The sequence below is a fragment of the Schistocerca gregaria genome, chromosome 11, assembly GCF_023897955.1.
Source record: "Schistocerca gregaria isolate iqSchGreg1 chromosome 11, iqSchGreg1.2, whole genome shotgun sequence".
Lineage (NCBI taxonomy): Eukaryota > Metazoa > Arthropoda > Insecta > Orthoptera > Acrididae > Schistocerca > Schistocerca gregaria.
The window spans coordinates 139912341-139931899 of record NC_064930.1 but is presented as its reverse complement, the minus strand read 5'-3'; the positions used below and the strand labels follow the sequence as shown (position 1 = coordinate 139931899).

Sequence of the window (19559 nt, the reverse complement as noted above, 5' to 3'; positions counted from 1 at the left end):
TACTTTGTGTCACAGTTCTGCGAGCTGATACGGACAGGGGTTTTCGCAAACAGGAGCGATAAGGCGTCGATCGAGTACCCAGACAGGTGATGGAGGGGAAACCAGACTGACACGGACAGCTGACGCCTGGTGCCTTATCTGACCGCTGCTCGTCTACCTCGCCGTAACCCAGTCAAGCCGACGGCATTGTTCTGTCAGAAATTGCACACGGAATGGCTGGGGAGGAAACTGCCTCAGTCTAGATAGACGTGCAGTGGAGCAGGTGATTTCAAGCTGCCCCTTACCGACTTGGTGCAACCTGCTCTCTAACTGTCTCGCTTTTTGGGGTCACCAGTCTAGGTGATTACCCTGCTATCCACAATTAAGTGCCTAGCAGGGGGTTCAATGGACCACCTTCAAGCTGTCTCTCTACCGTTCCACTCTCGAAAGGTTGGCGGAAAAACGAGCACTTAAAATTTTTCTGTGCGAGCCCTGATTTCTCCTATTTTATCGTGATGATCATTTCTCCCTATGTACGTGGGTGCCAACAGAATGTTTTCGCAATCGGAGGAGAAAACTGGTGACTGAAATTTCATGAGAAGATCCCGTCGCAACGAAATACGCCTTTGTTTTAATGATTGCCACTCCAATTCAAGTATCATATCTGTGACACTATCTCCCCTAGCCGGCCGGAGTGGCCGAGCGGTTCTACACGCTGCAATCTGGAACCGGGCGACCGCTGCGGTCGCAGGTTCGAATCCTGCCTCGGGCATGGATGTGTGCAATGTCCTTAGGTTAGTTAGATTTAAGTAGTTCTAAGTTCTAGGGGACTGATGTACCTCAGAAGTTAAGTCCCATAGTGCTCAGAACCATTGTTTTTATATCTCCTATTTCGCGATAATACAAAACGAGCTGCCCTTCTTTGTACTTTTTCGATGTCATCCGTCAAGTCCCACCTGATGCGGATCCCACACCGCACAACAGTACTCCAGAATAGGGCGGACAAGTGTAGTGTAAGCAGTCTCTTTAGTAGACCTGTCGCACCTTCTGAGTGTTCTGCCAATGAATTGCAGTCTCTGGTTTGCTCTACCCAGAATATTATCTGTGTGGTTGTTCCAAAAAAAATGGTTCAAATGGCTCTGAGCACTATGAGACTTAACATCTGAGGTCATCAGTGCCCTAGAAGTTAGAACAACTTCAACCTAACTACCCTAAGGACATCACACATATCCATGCCCGAGACAGGATTCGAACCTGCGACCGTTGCAGTCTCGTGGTTCCAGACTGAAGCGGCTAGAACCGCTCGGACACTAAGGCCGGCTGTGTTCGTTCCAATTTGGCTTATTTGTTCAGATTTGTGTGACTTACCGCGTAATCGATTTCTTTTAGTACTCATGTGAAAAACTTAATACTTTTCTTTATTAAGGGTCAACTGCCACTTTTCGCACCATACAGGTATCTTATCTAAATCATTTTGCGCTGAAAACAATCTAAGACGGCTACTTAGATTGTCTCCTATGTCGTTAATATATATCAGGAACAATAGACGGCCTATAACACTTCCTTGGGGAACGCCGGATATTAGTTCTGTTTTACTCGATGAGTTCCTGTCTGTTACTACGAACTGTGACTTTTCTTACAGGAAGTCACGAATCCAGTCGCACAACTGAGGCGATACTCCGTAGGCACGCAGTTTGGTTAGAAGACGCTTGTGAAGAACGGCGTCGAAAGCCTTCTGGAAATCTAAAAATTCGGAATCAATTTGACATCCCCTGTCGATAGCACTTATTACTTCGTGAGTATAAAGAGCTAGTTGCGTTCCGCAAGAACGATATTTTCTGAATCTGTGCTGACTGTGTGTCAATAAATTATTTTCTTCGAGGTACTTCATAATGTTTGAATTCAGTGTACGTATATCCTGGCCGGTTTGATGCCGCCCATAACGAATTCCTTTCCTGTGCTAATCTCTTCATCTCCGAGTAGCACTTGCAACCTACGTCCTCAATTATTTGCTTGACGTATTCCAATCTCTGTCTTCCTCTACAGTTTTTGCCCTCTACAGCTCCCTCTAGTACCATGGAAGTCATTCCCTCATGTCTTAGCAGATGTCCTATCATCCTGTCCCTTCTCCTTATCAGTGTTTTCCACATATTCCTTTCCTCTCCGATTCTGCGCAGAACCTCCTCATTCCTTACCGTATCAGTACACTTAATTTTCAACATTCGTCTATAGCACCACATCTCAAATGCTTCGATTCTCTTCTGTTCCGGTTTTCCCACAGTCCATGTTCTTGGGAACGTACATTATCAGAAATTTCTTCCTCACATTAAGGCACATGTTTGATACTAGCAGACTTATCTCGGCCAGGAATGTCATTTTTGCCACTGCTAGTCTGCTTTTAATGTCCTCCTTGCTCCGTCCGTCATTCCTTATTTTGCTGCCTAGACAGCAGAATTCCTTAACTTCATCTACTTCGTGACCATGAATGCTGATGTTAAATTTTTCGCTGTTTTCATTTCTACTACTTCTCATTGCCTTCGTTTTCCTTCGATTCACTCTCAATCCATATTCTGTACTCATTTGACTATTCATTCCGTTCACCAGATCGTGTAATTCTTCCTCACTTTCACACACGATACCAACGTCATCAGCGAATCGTATAATTCATGCCCGTTCACCTTGAATTTTAATTCCAGTCCTGAACTTTCCTTTTATTTCCATCACTGCTTCTTCGATACACAACAATAGGGGCGAAAGACCTGTCTTACTCCATTTTTAATCCCAGCACTTCCTTCTTTGTCGTCCACTCTTAATATTCCCTCTTGGCTCTTCTACATGTTGTGTATTACACCCTCCCTGTACAGCTTACCCCTATTTTTCTCAGAAATTCGAACATCTTGCACCATCCAACAGTGCCGAACCCTTTTTACAGGTCGCCAAAACCTATGAACATGTCTTGATTTTTCTTTAGTCTTGTTTCCATTAGCGACCGCAATGTCAGAATTGCTTCTCTGCTGCCTTTGCCTTCCTTACAGCCAAACTGATCGTCATCTGTCACATCCTCAATTTTCTCTCCCATTCTTCTGTATATTGCTCTTGTCAGCACCTTTGATGCATGAGCTGTTAAGCTGATACTTCCTGGCAAATTAAAACTGTGTGCCCGACCGGGACTCGAACACGGGACCTTTGCTTTTCGCGGGCAAGTGCTCCACCATCTGAGCTACCCAAGCACGATTGACGCCCTATCCTCACAGCTTTACTTCTGCCAGTACCTCGTCTCCTACCTTCCAAACTTTACAGAAGCTTTCCTGCGAACCTTGCAGAACTAGCACTCGTGAAAGAAAGGATATTGCAGAGACATGGCTTAGCCACAGCCTGGGGGGTGTTTCCAGAATGAGATTTTCACTCTGCAGCGGAAATAAAGGTGTGAGGACCGGGCGTGAGTCGTGCTTGGATAGCTCAGATGGTAGAGCACTTGCCCGCGAAAGGCAAAGGTCCCGAGTTCGAGTCTCGGTCCGGCACACAGTTTTAATCTGCCAGGAAGTTTCATGTCAGCGCACACTCCGCTGCAGAGTGAAAATCTCATTCCAGCTGTTAAGCTGATTGTGCGATAATTCTTACACTTGTCAGCTCTTGCTGCCTTCACAACATGTTGGATTCATTCTTCCGGAAGTCAGACTGAAACATTCTACGCACCAGAGTGAATTGGCACTGCCCCATTGCGATGGAATGTTGTCTACCCCTTCTGCCTTATTTGGTCCCAAGTTTTCCACAGCGCTTTCAATTTCTGACTAATATCGGATCTCTTATCTCTGCCGTATGGACTCCTGTTTCTGCTTGTATCAAGTCGTTAGCCAAGTCTTCCCGATAACAGACGCCTTGTCATAATGAACCAGGTAATTAGATTGGCATATTTTCCTCATCTCCAGTGAAGTAGACGCAGTGAAGGAATTCTGATACTTTTGGAAGGTTCAGGGCGAACAGCTTCGGGTTTCGAGACCGAACTTTCTGGCCTCACTGTATTACGTGTGCATGACTGATGCGGAAGGCTGCAAGGGAAGACTGAGATGTTTCCTAGGCACGAGACAAAACAGACGGTGGCAATTTCAAGCTGGCGCCACGAGACCTTGAGTTACTGCTGTAATCGTTACAGGCTCGCGCTGTAACAGCTACTACGGAATTACCTCGGGACAAACTGGCAGGTTTTTGCTTTTTCTTCTTTTTTTTCCCCTGGCGTTGAGGATTGGTGAACCGGTCCGGTGATGTCGGCAGAAGACACAGCGGAGAAACGTTAGCGTAACACTAATTGCAAGAACGTTATTTACAATACGGGAAGGTCCTACACGCAGTAAAGTAGCGCAGTACTTTTGAATGATATCTCGTGTAAACTCGGTCCTTGATTAATAATTGCATCACCATTAATTTTTTGGTGTATTATGGTTAAAGGACGGGGGAAGAAAATCCATCCCGCCATTTGCCTGAAGAGGTTCAGGGAAACCATGGAAACCTAAATCACGATGGCCAGACAGCGGGTTTTAAGCGTCCTCCTCCCAAATGCTAACCACTGCGCCGCCTCGCTCGGTCTGGTTGGAAGTCTACATCTGCATCTACATCTACATGGATACTCTGCAAATCACATTTAAGTGGCTGGCAGAGGGTTCATCGAACAACCTTCACAATTCTCTGTTATTCCAATCTCGTACAGCGCGCGGAAAGAACGAACACCTGTATCTTCCCGTACGAGCTCTGATTTTCCTTATTTTATCGTGGTGATCGTTCCTCGCTATGTGAGTCGGTGTCAACAAAATCTTTCCGTATTCGGAGGAGAAAGTTGGTGATTGGAATTTCGTGAGTAGATTCCGTCGCAACGAAAAACGCCTGTCTTATACTGATTTCCAGCCCAAATCCTGTATCATTCCTGTGACACACTCTCCCGTATTTCCCGATAATACAAAACGTGCTGCCTTTCTTTGAACTTTTTCGACGTACTCCGTCAGTGCTATCTGGTAAGGATCCCACACCGCGCAGCAGTATTCTAAAAGAGGACGGACAAGCGTAGTGTAGGCAGTCTCCTTAGTAGGTGTGTTACATTTTCCAAGTGTCCTGCCAAAGAAACAAAGTCTTTGGTTAGCCTTTCCCACAACATTTTCTATGTGTTCCTTCCAATTGTTCGTGATTGTAATACCTACGTACTTAGTTGAATTTACGGCTTATAGATTAGACTGATTTATCGTGCAACCAAAGTTTAACGAGTTCCTTTTAGCACTCATGTGGATGACCTCACACTTTGCGTTATTTAGGGTCAACTGCCAACATTTGCACCATTCAGATACCTCTTCTAAATCGTTTTGAAATTTGTTGAGATCTTCTGACGACTTTACTAGTCGATTAACGAGAGGGTCACCTGCAAACAACCTAAGACGTCTGCTCAGATTGTCTCCCAACATCATTTACGTAGATAAGGAACAGCAGAGGGCCTATAACACTACTTTGAGGAACGCCAGAAATCACTTCTGTTTCCCTCTATGACTTTCCGTTGATTATTATTAACTGTGAACTCTCTGACAAGAAACCACGAATCCAGTCGCATTACTGAGACGAAATTCCGTAAGCACGGAATTTGACTACAAGCCCCTTGGCTTCGAATTAGCGTTACCACAATTCATTCTGCCATTCAAAAGAAACTGAAGTAACGTTATGTGTGTCGGCTGGTTATTTCACGTTTTCGCCGAGCTATTAAAAAAAAAAAAAAAAAAAAAAAAAACCCTCTCCCTCTCTCTCTTTCTTTGTTTCTTTCTCTCTCTCTTTTGGTTAGCCTTTCCCACAACATTTTCTATGTGTTCCTTCCAATTGTTCGTAATTGTAATACCTACGTACTTAGTTAAATTTACGGCTTATATATTAGACTGATTTATCGTGCAACCAAAGTTTAACGAGTTCCTTTTAGCACTCATGTGGATGACCTCACACTTCACGTTATTTAGGGTCAACTGCCACTTTTGGAACCATTCAGATATTTTTTTTCTAACTCGTTTTGCAGTTTGTTTTGATCTTCTGATGACTTTATTAGTCGATAAACGACAGCGTCATCTGCAAACAACCGAAGAGGCTGCTCAGATTGTCTCCCAAATCGTTTGTATAGGTAAGGAACAGCAAAGGGCCAATAACACTCCATTGGTGAACCCCCATGAAATCACTTCTCTTTTACTCGAAGACTTTCCATCAATTACTACGAACTGTGACCTGTCTTACAGGAAATCACAAATCCAGTCACATAACTGAACGATATTCCATAAGCACGCCATTTTACTATGAGCCGCTTGTGCGGTACAGTGTCGAAAGCCTTTCGGAAATCCAGGAATACGGAATCGATCTGAATTCGCTTGTCAATAGCACTCAACACTTCTTGTCAATAAAGAGCTAGTAGTGTTTCACAGGAACGATGTTTTCTAAACCCATGTTGACTGGGTGTCAAAAATGGTTCAAATGGCTCTGAGCGCTGAGGGACTTACCTTCTGAGGTCATCAGTCCCCTAGAACTCAGAACTACTTAAACCTAACTAACCTAAGGACATCACACACATCCATGCCCGAGGCAGGATTCGAACCTGCGACCGTAACAGTCGCGCAGTGGGTGTCAATGGACCATTTTCTTCGAGGTAATTCACAATGTTCGAACGCAATATATGTTCTAAAATCCCGCTGCATATCGACGTTAACGATATGGGCCTGTAGTTTAGTGGATTGCTCAAATGGTTCAAATGGCTCTGAGCACTGAGGGACTCAACTTCTGAGGTCATTAGTCCCCTAGAACGTAGAACTAATTAAACCTAACTAGCCTAAGGACGTCACACACATCCATGTCCGAGGTAGGATTCGAACCTGCGACCGGATCATCTTCGTGATGTAGCAATTTTAACGGACAGTATTGTACACCTATGCTTGTGATGTAGTGTCTCTCTCTCTCTCTCTCTCTCTCTCTCTCTCTCTCTCTCTCTTGTCTCTTTTACAATACGTGGAAAGTAGGGTCCAACAGCATTATATTTCGACACTCTGGTCTAACTAGGTCACGCGGGGAGACTACGCTTAACGAGCACTCTGTAGCAGGCAGACTTGCACGAAAAGGGTGCGAGGGGGAAAAAATGGCGCTGACTTGGTACAGGAGAGAGAAAAAAACAGCCACAAATCTTGCCCGCTCGACCAGCGCGGACAGGCCACCGCCCTGAAGATGTTATTCGCTCCGCGCACGTCATCCGAAACCGGAAGCGCCGACCGCTAAATCACCAACACATGTGTGTGTGTGCCTCTCTCTCTTGCTCACCCCTACTCGGTATCACTGCCAAATGTCAGACGGCAGGGCATTCGTACGTCCTCTCGCTTCCGCGGGCGACCCGGGGTTACGCAACTCTGTGCGTAAGTAAGGACGTGATGCGCTGAGCCGGCAGAGCGGTCCGTGACTGCTGGAACAGCCTGTGCCTGTCCCTCAGGGAACAGTGTTGGGACCAATATTAACTCTAGGAGGCCCAGCCTTTTTATCTGACTTGGGTGCCAAAAGGGGGGGGGGGTTCGGCGAGCCCACAGGTATTAAATAAGTTTAATGACAGAAAATTACAACTTTCAAAATGGTTTATGTATTTTAACTAAGGTGCAATATTGACCTTACATCTTAGAAGAAAGATTAAGGAAAGGCAAACCTATGTTTCTAGCATTTGACAATGTTGATTGGAATACTCTCCTTCAAATTATGAAGGTGGCAGGGGTAAAATACAGGGAGCGAAAGGCTATTTACAATTTGTACAGAAGCCAGATGGCAGTTATAAGAGTCGAGGGACACTAAAGGGTTCAAATGGCTCTGAGCACTATGGGACTTAACATTGAGGCCATCAGTCCCCTAGAACTTAGAACTACTTAAACCTAACTAACCTAAGGATATCACACAACGCCCAGTCATCACGAGGCAGAGGAAATCCCTGACCCCGCCGGGAATCGAACCCGAGAACCACGAAAGGGAAGCAGTGGTTGGGAAGGGAGTGAGACAGGGTTGTAGCCTCTCCCCAATGTTATTCAATCTGTATATTGAGCAAGCAGTAAAGGAAACAAAAGAAAAATTTAGAGTAGGTATTAAAATCCATAGAGAAGAAATAAAAACTATGAGGTTCGCCGATGACATTGTAATTCTGTCAGAGACAGCAAAGGACTTGGAAGAGCAGTTGAACGGAATGGAGAGTGTGTTGAAAGGAGGATATAAGATGAACATCAACAAAAGCAAAACGAAGGCAATGGAATGTAGTAGAATTAAGTCGGGTGATTCTGAGGGAATTAGATTAGGAAATGACACACTTAAAGTAGTAAAGGAGTTTTGCTATTTTGGGAGCAAAATAACTGATTATGGTCGAAGTAGAGAGAATATAAAATGCAGACTGGCAATGGCAAGGAAAGCGTGTCTCAAGAAGAAAAATTTGTAGACATCCAGTATAGATTTAAGTGTCAGGAAGTCATTTCTTAAAGCATTTGTACGGAGTGTAGCCATGTATGGAAGTGAAACATGGACGATAAATAGTTTGCACAAGAAGAGAATAGAAGCTGTCGAAAAGTGGTGCTACAGAAGAATACTGAAGATTAGATGGGTGGATCACGTAACTAATGAGGAGGTTTTGAGTAGAATTGGAGAGAAGAGAAATTTGTGGCACAACTTGACGAGAAGAAGGGGCCGGTTGGTAGGACATGCTCGGAGGCATCATGGGATCACAAATTTAGCATTGGAGGGCAGCGTGGAGAGTAAAAATCGTAGAGGAAGACCAAGAGATGAATACACTAAGCAGATTCAGAAGGATGTAGGTTGTAGTAGGTACTGGGAGATGAAGAAACTTGCGCAGGATAGAGTAGCTTAGGGAGCTGCATCAAACCAGTCTCAGGACTGAAGACCACAACAACAACAACAATCGGTTTATAAATATTGCATTGAGTGAATAAAAAATTTCCATATTACAATACAAAATACGAATGTGTTCATAAACAATAGACTACTTTGAGTCCTGAACTGCAAGGCAAGTTTTCTGAATGTGAGTTACACACATGTTTATGACACTGTCCACAATACTGTTTTGGTTCACATAGACCTTTGTACTTCTGCTTCTTTGTTTTAGCGTTTCTTACACAAACATGGCGCCGACCTTTCCCTGCAGGAGGGTGACGTGCTTCTGTTGTCACTTTGATTTTCTTAGTAGTCTCCATTGATTCAACAATGTGGTTAGATTTGCGGTGTATTGGTTCAAATGACTGTGAGCACTATGGGACTTAACATCTGAGGTCATCAGTCCGCTAGAACTTAGAACTACTTAAACCTAACTAACCTAAGGACATCGCACACATCCATGTCTGAGGCAGGATCGAACCTGCGACCGTAGCGGTCGCGGAGTTCCAGACTGTAGCGCCTAGAACCGCTCGGCCACAGCGGCCGGCTCACAGACGTATTAAAAATTGAGTTTAGGTACTGACGTCTCGATCGATGGACTCTTGAGCATTACACAGCGAAGAAATCGACTAGATTCGAAGAAGGCTCACGCTATCCGTTGCAGAAACGTTTGTAAAACTCCTAAATAGTTGCGCACCAAAGTAAAGATTGCTCAGAAAATTGTAAAAGCACTTTCCTTGAACAGTAAAGACACTTATTACTTCGTCTTCCACAAACACACATGGCGCGAAATTAACACTGTAGTAAGACAGGGACAAACTTTGTTTCGATAGAGGCGTCCAAAGCAATAGGTTGTATCCGGAAGTGTGACAGGTACAGTCTTCCGCATGCTGAGTTCACGGTTTGCTTCTGCAAGTCTCTTTAAACGGTAATGGATTTAATAGGCGCTTGTCGTACGTAGCGAAATTCGTTTCGGAGTTTACGCTCAGATAAATTTTATGCTGGTACCGAAATTGTCTGAAGTCCTTCGTTTCCAGCAAAATCCTCATCTTCATTTCTAATTTGTATCTATACACGTAAATATAAATGAACAAATTGAGCAAAAAAGCTTTTTATAGCTAAGATCGCATTAATTAATATTTGTTATTGACGACTGGTTTTGCCAGTTGAAACTGTCATCTTCGTATCTACAATTTTTTTTTTCTTGCACATCGTTTTCTATTATGAGTTTGTCACTCATGCCATGTCGTCACTATAATGGAGACATTATACACAGGTTAGTCAAAAGTAAAACCATATGCGGATAAAAAGCACCTTGTGCAAATGGCCACGTTTACACGCATAGAACACCACTGCGTCATGTTAGTTCTCAATATGGGAAACTTAAATCGAATGACTAACTAAGGTATCGGACACGGAAGTTTTCTTATAACACCTGTCGCGGTCTATAACTCGTAACGTTGATTCCTTCACGAGTCTAAGTGTAGAGCCGCGCGGCGTAACCGCTCGGTCTAGGGCGCACTGCACGGTTCGCACGGCTCCCCCTCCCCCCCCCTCCCCCCCCCCCCCCCGGCGGAGGTCCGACTCATCTCTCGGGCATGTGTGTGTGTGTGTGTGTGTGTGTGTGTGTGTGTGTGTGTGTGTGTGTTTTGTACTTAGCGTGAGCTAGTTTAAGCTAGATTAAGTATTGCATAAGCCTACGGACCGATGACCTCAGCAGTTTGGTCCCATACGAACTTGCCACCACCTGTTTCGAGATGACGTGTGTTGTGTGTCACATAAAAAGTTCAAATGTCCCTCATCGTACATGATGTGTATTGATCACCTGTGAGAGAATGCTTGCAGTAACCTTAAGATTTTTGCAAATGATGCAGTTATCTGTAATGATGTACTGTCTGAGAAAATGTGCACAAATGTCTAGTCAGAACTTGATACGATTAGAAATACTGAAAAGATTGCTAGGTTGATTTAAGTATCCAGAAATGCAAACCTGCAATATATATATATATATATATATATATATATATATATATATATATATATATATATATATATATATATATATATTTTCTCAGACAGTACATCATTACAGATACAGATACAGATAACTGCATCATTTGCAAAAATCTTAAGGTTACTGCAAGCATGCTATATATATAGGTATATATATACGAGGAACGATAGTATCCTATGACTACAACATCAATCCATCACATTTTGAATCACTGAACCAGTATAAAAATCTACTTCTACATCATACGCGGCAAGCCACCTAATGGTGTGTGGCAGAGGGTACTTTCGGTACCACTATCTGATCCCTCCATCCCTGTTCCACTCGCGAATGGTGCGTGGGAAGAATGATTGTCGGTAAGCTCCTGTATTGGATCTAATTTCTAGAATTTTCTCCTCGCGGTCAATACGCGAGATGTATGTGGGGAGAGGTAATATATTGCCTGACCCCACCTGAAGAGTGCTGTCCAGAAATTTGAATAGCAACTCTCTCCGTGATGCGCAACGCCTCTCTTGTAACGTCTGCCAGTGGAGTTTGTTTAGCATCTTCGTAACACGCTCTCTCGCCAACTAAACGATCCCGTGACGAAATGCGCCGCTCTTCTTTGGATCTTCTCTATGTCCTGCCTGATTGAGATTCCAGATGGACGAACAGTATTCATGAATCGTGCAATGTGTTAGAATTATTTACGTTCAGGGTCAACTGCCACAGTCTGCACCATCATCAAATATACCACATCATTCTCAAGCATCGTAAACAGAAACTGACGTATTGCACTTCCCTGTGGTATAACGTTTAACCGCTGCCCATTTATTTGCTTTAAGAGCGACGTGTTGAGTTTTGCCTGCGAGAAAGACTTGAATTCAATCGCAGGTCTGCTCCGATACCCGGTAGGCTCGTAATTTTTTTCACGAAACGGCAATACGGGACGATTTTCAATGAAACGATCTCACAGGGTCACGTGGTAGGTGACGCAATTTGCAGGGGCGCCGAACAGGATGTGTCAGAGGCAGTGTTCTTATCTCACTCCGATGTGCGAAAAACTCGTCGGCGATATACGACATTACCACACGCACCAAAATATTACTGATATATTCTCGTACGGCGGTTACGTGGCGTTCATAGAAATTTATCCGGGGAGGGAGGGGGTGTCCAGATCTGACTTTCCCATTTTTTTATGTAAATGGGTTCGTAAGCTGCGAGGCCCTTCATGCCACAAGAACAGAATTTTTTATGTGACGTTTTTGCGCCCACAATTCATACAAACGACTCCGACAGCATCCCGTACTAAGGACATTTTCTTCATTACAGAATTTTCAGAGACTTTTACAAGTGTCTGGATAAACATCAGTTCTCTGGGATATAACAAACAGTTCTCTGATGGCTATATCAGAGAACTGTTCACGATCTGTTCGCTGGGATATATATATCGTTAAGTTTTACTCCACAGAACCATCAGTTCTCTGGGATCAGAGAACTGATAGTCTTATCCCAGAGAACTTGTGGTCATCCAGACATTTGTAGAAGTCTATGAAAATTCTCTAACGAAGAAAATGTCTGTAGTACGGATCACTGCGGGAGCCGTATATGTGAATCGAGACCGTAAGTATATATATAACGTCACATAACAAAATTTGTTCTTGTGACATGAAGCGTCTCGCAGCTTACGAAGTCATTTACATAAAAAAATGGGAAAGTTAGATCTGTACCCTCAAACCGGATATAATATACAGACACAAACACTTTTTAGTTGTGGTTGATGTAGGAGCCGTTTATATGAATTTGTGCGCGAGAAAAGATTTTTTTCCGCGCTGTTTGCGCTACAGTCTTACTATATTTATGAAAGGGCAAAATTTCAGTAGGCCGTGTGAAGGGAAGGGAAACTTATACGACAGTTCGATATAATTTTCCTTATACTTCTTGTTAACAAAAAACTGTGACATTGCATAAAGAAAACACTTTGTATGTAAATACATAAAACTGCAAACAGTCACTTTTTTGAAAAGATATTATTCGATGAACCGGTTTTCGAACCTTTTCAGGTTCATCTTCAGATGGTTTTCGGGAACTATTTGTAGCGGAATGCTGGGTTTTGGCTTACGACATTACGGGCGGCGTTTATTTATTTATTTATTTTTTCGTTAGTGTCCATCTGTCTGCTCCCATTTCGATGGCCAACTGGTACATCACTTCACACACTTTTAGACAGTATGTATATATTTATACCGTGAAAGCAAAACTTTGGCAGCATCCCCCAGCATTATGCTACAAATAGTGATGTAATTTCCAGAAAACCGTCTGAAGAAGAGCCTCAAAAAAGGTTACAAAGCCGGTTTCATGGAATAATAACTATTCAACAAAGCGACTGGCTGTAGTTTTAGGAATTTACATTCAGTTAACAGTCACGGGTTCTAAAATATCCGTCACGGATAAGCTTAAAAGACTTCTACAGTTTCGTGGTTGAGCAAACTTACGTACGATTTACCCGTCGAAACAGCTGCAATGCCATCTTGTACAGCAGATTCACGGCGTTTTTCGTTCGGTCGTCACACAAAAACGCGAAAAAAAAATGTTGCTTTCAACTATCTGCATGACTGATATCCGATGTTACTTTCAGACTTGCAATTTTGTTCTGTCACTGTAGGTTTTAGTTTGGGAAATTTTGAAACATTATCAGATTGGATTCACTGTAGCTACAACATATATGTTACTAACGCGGTAAAGTGTACAGCCAATCCTTGTTTCAGGTTGTCTAATTACTTCGCATGGCAACAAAACTCCGATTTTCACTATTCATTATAACTATTGAGCGAATTTAAAAATTTAAAATGCCGTTATAACCTGCTCGTCAAGTGGTATAACATTACGTTACACGTTTGACACAAAAAGCCAACAGTTACAGTTACAAACTGCGTACAAGACATCTTGATGCGGCGTTAACTTGCGGGGAGCAAATTACCCTCACTATATTCGTCTAGTATTTGAAGGTGAGAGCATTCAGCGACCTCCAACAAACTTTTCACGTAATTTCAAACGTTTTCCAGACTTTTCCTCTCTGGTACTCAACACGAAATGATGGAAAGCAGAGAAGTTCATTGCTTACTACATTTTCTCACTATACACGCAGTAAAATTTCAGCTCCAGGCGGGACGTTTTTTTATCAACTCTTTAGTATTAAGTGTATCTGCAACACATTTTGCAGGATGTATCCTTGTTGCATACCACTGATTGTCGCTGTGAAACTGCCAGCATCCCCAAGAATTATGCTAGAAACCGCAGGCAGAGAAGATGCAATTAACATTTAAAAAACTAAACTCCTCCCTAGCAGGCCGTGAAGCCTCAACGGTACCGACCGGCCGCCATGTCACCCTCGGACCATAGGCGCAACTGGATTCGTATATGGAGGGGCATGTGGTCTGCACTCATCAACATTTAGGTGCTAAAAACGTAAGTTTTTTCTTAAAATTGAGCGCAAATTACTGCGAGTACTCTTATTCTGTGTTTGATTCTCAGAACACTTGGCATCTTTCATCAAACTATTTGCATCACTTCAAACGTTTTCTACAGTTTTTCTCGGTGACACCTACGCGCAAAATAGTGAATGGACTAGTAAATGTTCGTTGTTAATGCAGTGAGATTTCAGCAAAACGGATGACGTTTTAATTTATTCTGTTCGCTACCCGTTTTGTCGATAGGATGCACATATGAAGATGCTTGCAAATGGTTCAAATGGCTCTGAGCACTATGGGACTTAACTGCTGAGGTCATCAGTCCCCTAGAACTTAGAACTACTTAAACCTAACTAAACGTTGCGGGCCCGCTGTTCCTGACTGTAGCACCTAGAACCGCTCGGCCACTCCGGCCGGCAAGATGCTTGCAAAATCATGCACACGACGACACGTTCGGTAGTTTAAGAGAAAAACTATCTCTTCGTGAAAAAATGTGAATTATTTTTAATATCTCTTTCAAGTCAGTACCGCCATTAGACTGTTTTTTTATTTGCGGTGTTACATTTACACGATCATGATTTCGGCTTTAAAGTGCCATTATCAAGTGTTTTAAGGGTTATACAGTGCCTAAGATGGCGTTGTGTCTTCTTTAAAATACACTATTAGACACATTGTCTAAGGGTCAATGCGTCTAATAGTGTATTTTAAATACGACAGCACTCCATCTTAGGCACTGCATAACATTTAATGCACTTGATAATGGCACTTAGAAGCCGAAATCATGATCATGTAAATGTAACACTGCAAATAAAAAACAGTCTAATGGCGGTACTGACTTTAAAGAAATATATTATGACTGTGGCCCCACATTATGAAAAAATTATTTTTAATATCGTTTGTACAAATGGTTATAAATAAAAAAAATCTGTGTTGGAAGGTAGTTCTCGTATGACTGTACCATTTTTAAAGCAATCAGACGTTTGGAGTTGCTTTATACGGTGGTGAGGTCAGTTTTTTTGACTAACGGAACACAGCAAGTTACATCTACTTTTTATTTTGTTTTCCCCCCACCTTAGACGCAGAGCAAATTGCGACGCTTTCTCGCCAGGTTTATTGGTGAAGAGTCAGCATGTGTTTTTATACAGGACGGTTAACCTTCAGCACAAACGAAAGTAACATCTGGTGTCCTCCATGGTAGCGCAATAAGGACCTCTACCGTTTTCAGCATACGCAAGCGATTTATCAGATAGAATCAGCAACACTATGAGGTTATTCACTGACGATGTTGGAGTGTGGAAGATAGTAAGAAAATTCGGCAAGATTAGGGCAAAATTTCCGCCGGGCGCGACGATTGGAACATCTTTTTAAAAGCGCAGAGAGAGAAAGAACCCGGCAGTTTAGTGGCAAGTTTCTGGGGTAGCCACGTGCTTTAATGGTGTCCGAAGATCTTTTAAAAAAAATAAAAAAAGATACGAACGTTTAAAATCAGCATCTAAGTGGCTACTCCGAAATTCACACCGAAGTGCTTGGCAGATGTTTCATAGAACAACTTTCAGCCCATTTCTCGATTGTTCCACTCTCGAATAGCGCGTGCGAAAAAGGAGCATTTTAATCAAATGGTTCAAATGGCTCTGAGCACTATGAGGGCTTAACTTGGGAGGTCATCAGTCCCCTAGAACTCAGAACTACTTAAACCTAACGACATCACACACATCCATGCCCGAGGCAGGATTCGAACCTGCGACCGTAGCGGTCGCTAGGTTCCAGACTGTAGCGCCTAGAACCGGCCGGCGAACATTTTAACCCTTAACGTGCAAACTGCGATTCTTCTCCATCTCTCTCTTTTAATTTACTCGTGTTTTTTTTCTCATTATTATTACGACGTCATTTTCATGCAACGTGCATACGAGTCAACAAAATATTTTCGAATTCGGAGCAGAAACTACGAAATTTCGTGGAAAGATCTCTCAGCCTCGAAAAACGCTTTTGTTTCAATGATTTGCCACCTCAATTCGCTTATCATCATATCCGTGACAGTCCTTAATTCGCGACAACAGAAAACGAGCCATCTTTCTTTGAACATTTTCGATATCCTCCGTCAATAATGTCTGGTAAGGATCCCACACCGCACAACAATACCCTTTTAACAGCGCCGAACAAGCGTAGTGTAGACTGTATTTTTTTTTACTGCGGCAGTCTTTGGTTCGCATCCCATCCCCTTGCACACCATATTCTATGTGACTGATCGAATTTAAGTTGTTTGTCATTGTAATACCTAGGTATTTTACTGAGCCGACAGGCTTAAAACGTGTGATTTCTCTTGTAACCAAAAGTTAAATTAGTACTCCAGCGGAGCAGTTTCTGAACTTTTAGGATCACCTGCCGCTTTTCGCACCATACAGGTATGTTGTCTAGATCATTATGCGATTCGTCCCGACTTTTCTAGACGATAAATTACAGAGTCACCTGCTAACAACCTAAGACGGCTGCTGAGATTGTCTACTAAATCGTTTGCATAGATCAGGAACGGCACAGGGCCTATAACACTAACTTGGGGAACGCCGGATGTAGCTTGTCTTTCGCTCGATCGTTTTCCGTCGATTACTACGTACTTCGAGACAGGAAACCACGAATCTGGTCGCATTATGGAGACGTGGGCACGCAGTTTGATTAGAAGTGAGGAAAGATGTCCACACGTCTCTGGGAGTCAAGAAATACGTAATCAGCTTCAGATCCGCTATCAATAGCAATCATTACTTCGTGCGAACAAGGAGGTGTTGTATTTCACAAAGACGACATTTTCTGAATCGGTGCTCCGAGTCAACAGATCGTTTGCTCCCAGGTGTTTCATAACGTTCCGAAAGCTTGCTTACAATTCGGCAGCGGCGATATGCGTCTACAATTCAGCATTTTAATTCTGCGAGTACATGCAAATTTTAAGTGGAAGGTGGCATTCTTTGCAAGCGTTCTGGCCAATGCAGCTCACACGAGGGACCCTAGCGCCATAAATTCTAGAGCAAGTGTGTGAGCACCTTATCAGGTAGTAGGGACAGCAAGAATGGGACGGATTCAGAAACGCGCAGCTAGATTCGTTAACCGGCCACTACCCTCTGCGACAGATGTGCTCGGCGAACTCTAAGGGGAAGAATCCCTGTTGGAGGGAAGAAGACGTGGTTCTCGAAAAATTGTAGAGGGTCTGCATTCGGAATGGAATACGCACTGCCACGCACTGAACAATGGAATGTAGTAGTAAAGACGTGGGTGTTCACTGAAAATTCAGTCATTTTTTCATGTCTTCGTACGATGGAAAATCGGTGCGTTGGCATGAAGCACCCTCTGCCAAGCACCGTATAGTATCTCGCGGACCATATACATACGTCATGTTGGCCCTCATCGCACCGACAACCGCCCTATAACGGAGAGACTTTGTTTTTACAACAAAAGACGCTTGAATTGGCGTTCGACTGTCTGAAAGTAACAGCAGCCAACTACAATTCAGTTTGAAGTAAATAAGAAAGTAGCAACACTCTCTTAACTGTGGCACTGATATTGAGCGAACATCATTCTAGCGAAGTTGGAACACCAGATATTTGAAACAGCGCTTTCGATACGGTGACAAATCAACGGAGATTCGTAGACTTCCACGGTACGATTTTAATCGCCCTGAGGAGAAACGCAGAAAGTCGGACGAAACGCCGGCCGTTTAGTTGCGTTAGTAGTTGATAACGATGCGGCCTAATACCCAAAATTATTTTATTCAAAACAACGGTGACTCGATAGAGCGCCGAGATGTAATAGGACAAATTTATTAATGCCTCCAGTCGATGATCACTGAAAGTTTTCGTCAGACAGTCGATTTTTGCGCATAATGGCCATTTTTTTCCAGATTTCATCAGAATAGAAGAAACCTTATATTATCCTAGTATGATAAAGCCGAACTGACACCGTCAGAAGGTACAAACAAAATCGAAATTAGTGTGGCATTGTCGGACACGACAGTGTAAGACTTCGGTTTCAGTCAGTTATGAAAACGGCCACTACGTACAGAAATCTGAAGATAATTTTTTGTGATTGTTGGCTGGAATTAAAACAAACGAATCCTGTACTTTTAGAATCACTGCGACTGCCAGAGCTTGTAAAAAAAAAAAAAAAAAAAAAAAAAATGAATATAGTTTCCTGGCGAGGTTGATACAGAACTTGGCGAATTTCAGTCTAAGATCTCGTTTACAGTGGATTTTTTTTTCTCGTAAGTGTTAGTCTGCCTCTGTAGGGAGTTAGCACTGATCGATGCCCCACCGAAAAAAATTGAAAGAAAAAAAAAGAAACAGGGGGACAGACTTAAAAAGTCGTAGAAGCGCATTGGTTAGCGTGGCGTAAAACAGAAAGAACTCACACTTGGCGTCTGGTGTCCTTGTACGCCGGCGTCCCGGGATCGAACCGACACAGGCGCGCGCTTCTCCCCTGTCGGCTCGGGAAGAGTCCGGAAGGATGAGAAGAAGTGGGGAAGAAAAGACTTGTGCGGGTTTGACGTCGCGCGCACGACAGTCAAACGCGGAGTGGAAGACTAGTCGCTCGGCTCGCCGGCTCGGCCGCGGGGATTTCGCGCCGCGGCGCCCCATTGGTCGGCCGGCGCGCCTGCGCAGTAGCGCCGCAGTCTCGCGGCTGCGCGGCGACTGCAGAGCCACCTGGCGCTCGCGGACGCGCGCGAACTGCGGCTGCGACCGCAGCGCGATCTCTCGCCCGCAATGCGAGTTGATCTTTATTGCGGGCGCGCAACGGATCTCCAAGTCGCAACTTGCGCGCTGCCGCGAGAATGCAGCATCTGCAATAGCCCGCGCACGGCCATGCGAAGGAAATATTCGTGCTTTTACAACCAGTGTCTTCTAGCGTACTAAGTCAGAGACTGCGATGTGCTACCGTAAAGTGCAGTTTCTCACTGAGATCCAGTGTGGGCTGTAATTATGGAGTAACAGCGAAACTTGGTAGATATATTGACACATCAAGACGGAACCGATTTACGCTGGAAAAACAGTAGTTCCAATCATGGCCACCAATTACCTGGTGGTTCAGGAACCGGCATATCTACACCATGCCCTATGGGCGCACGGCGGACGGAAGGTTTGGGGTAGCTTATTACCTTCTTATTTTTCGAATTATGGGCGGTAATATCAACACTGCAAAAGTAGAAATCATCGGAATGATTTCTT

At 43.6% G+C, this 19559-nt stretch overlaps 1 protein-coding gene across 31 annotated transcripts in view; it reads right to left on the bottom strand.

Annotated features, from left to right (window-relative positions):
* LOC126295245 (basement membrane-specific heparan sulfate proteoglycan core protein) overlaps positions 1-18912 on the bottom strand; it is a 1297357-nt gene extending 1278445 nt beyond the window's left edge. For 21 of the 31 annotated variants that reach the window (XM_049987608.1, XM_049987607.1, XM_049987614.1 and 18 more), the window contains exon 1: positions 18746-18897. The gene's annotated coding sequence lies outside the window, so the exon portion shown is untranslated. Of the gene's footprint in view, positions 1-18745 lie in introns of all 31 variants that reach the window. The other 10 variants (XM_049987601.1, XM_049987612.1, XM_049987620.1 and 7 more) reach the window with 4 other exon arrangements.
* Positions 18913-19559: the final 647 nt, after the last annotated feature.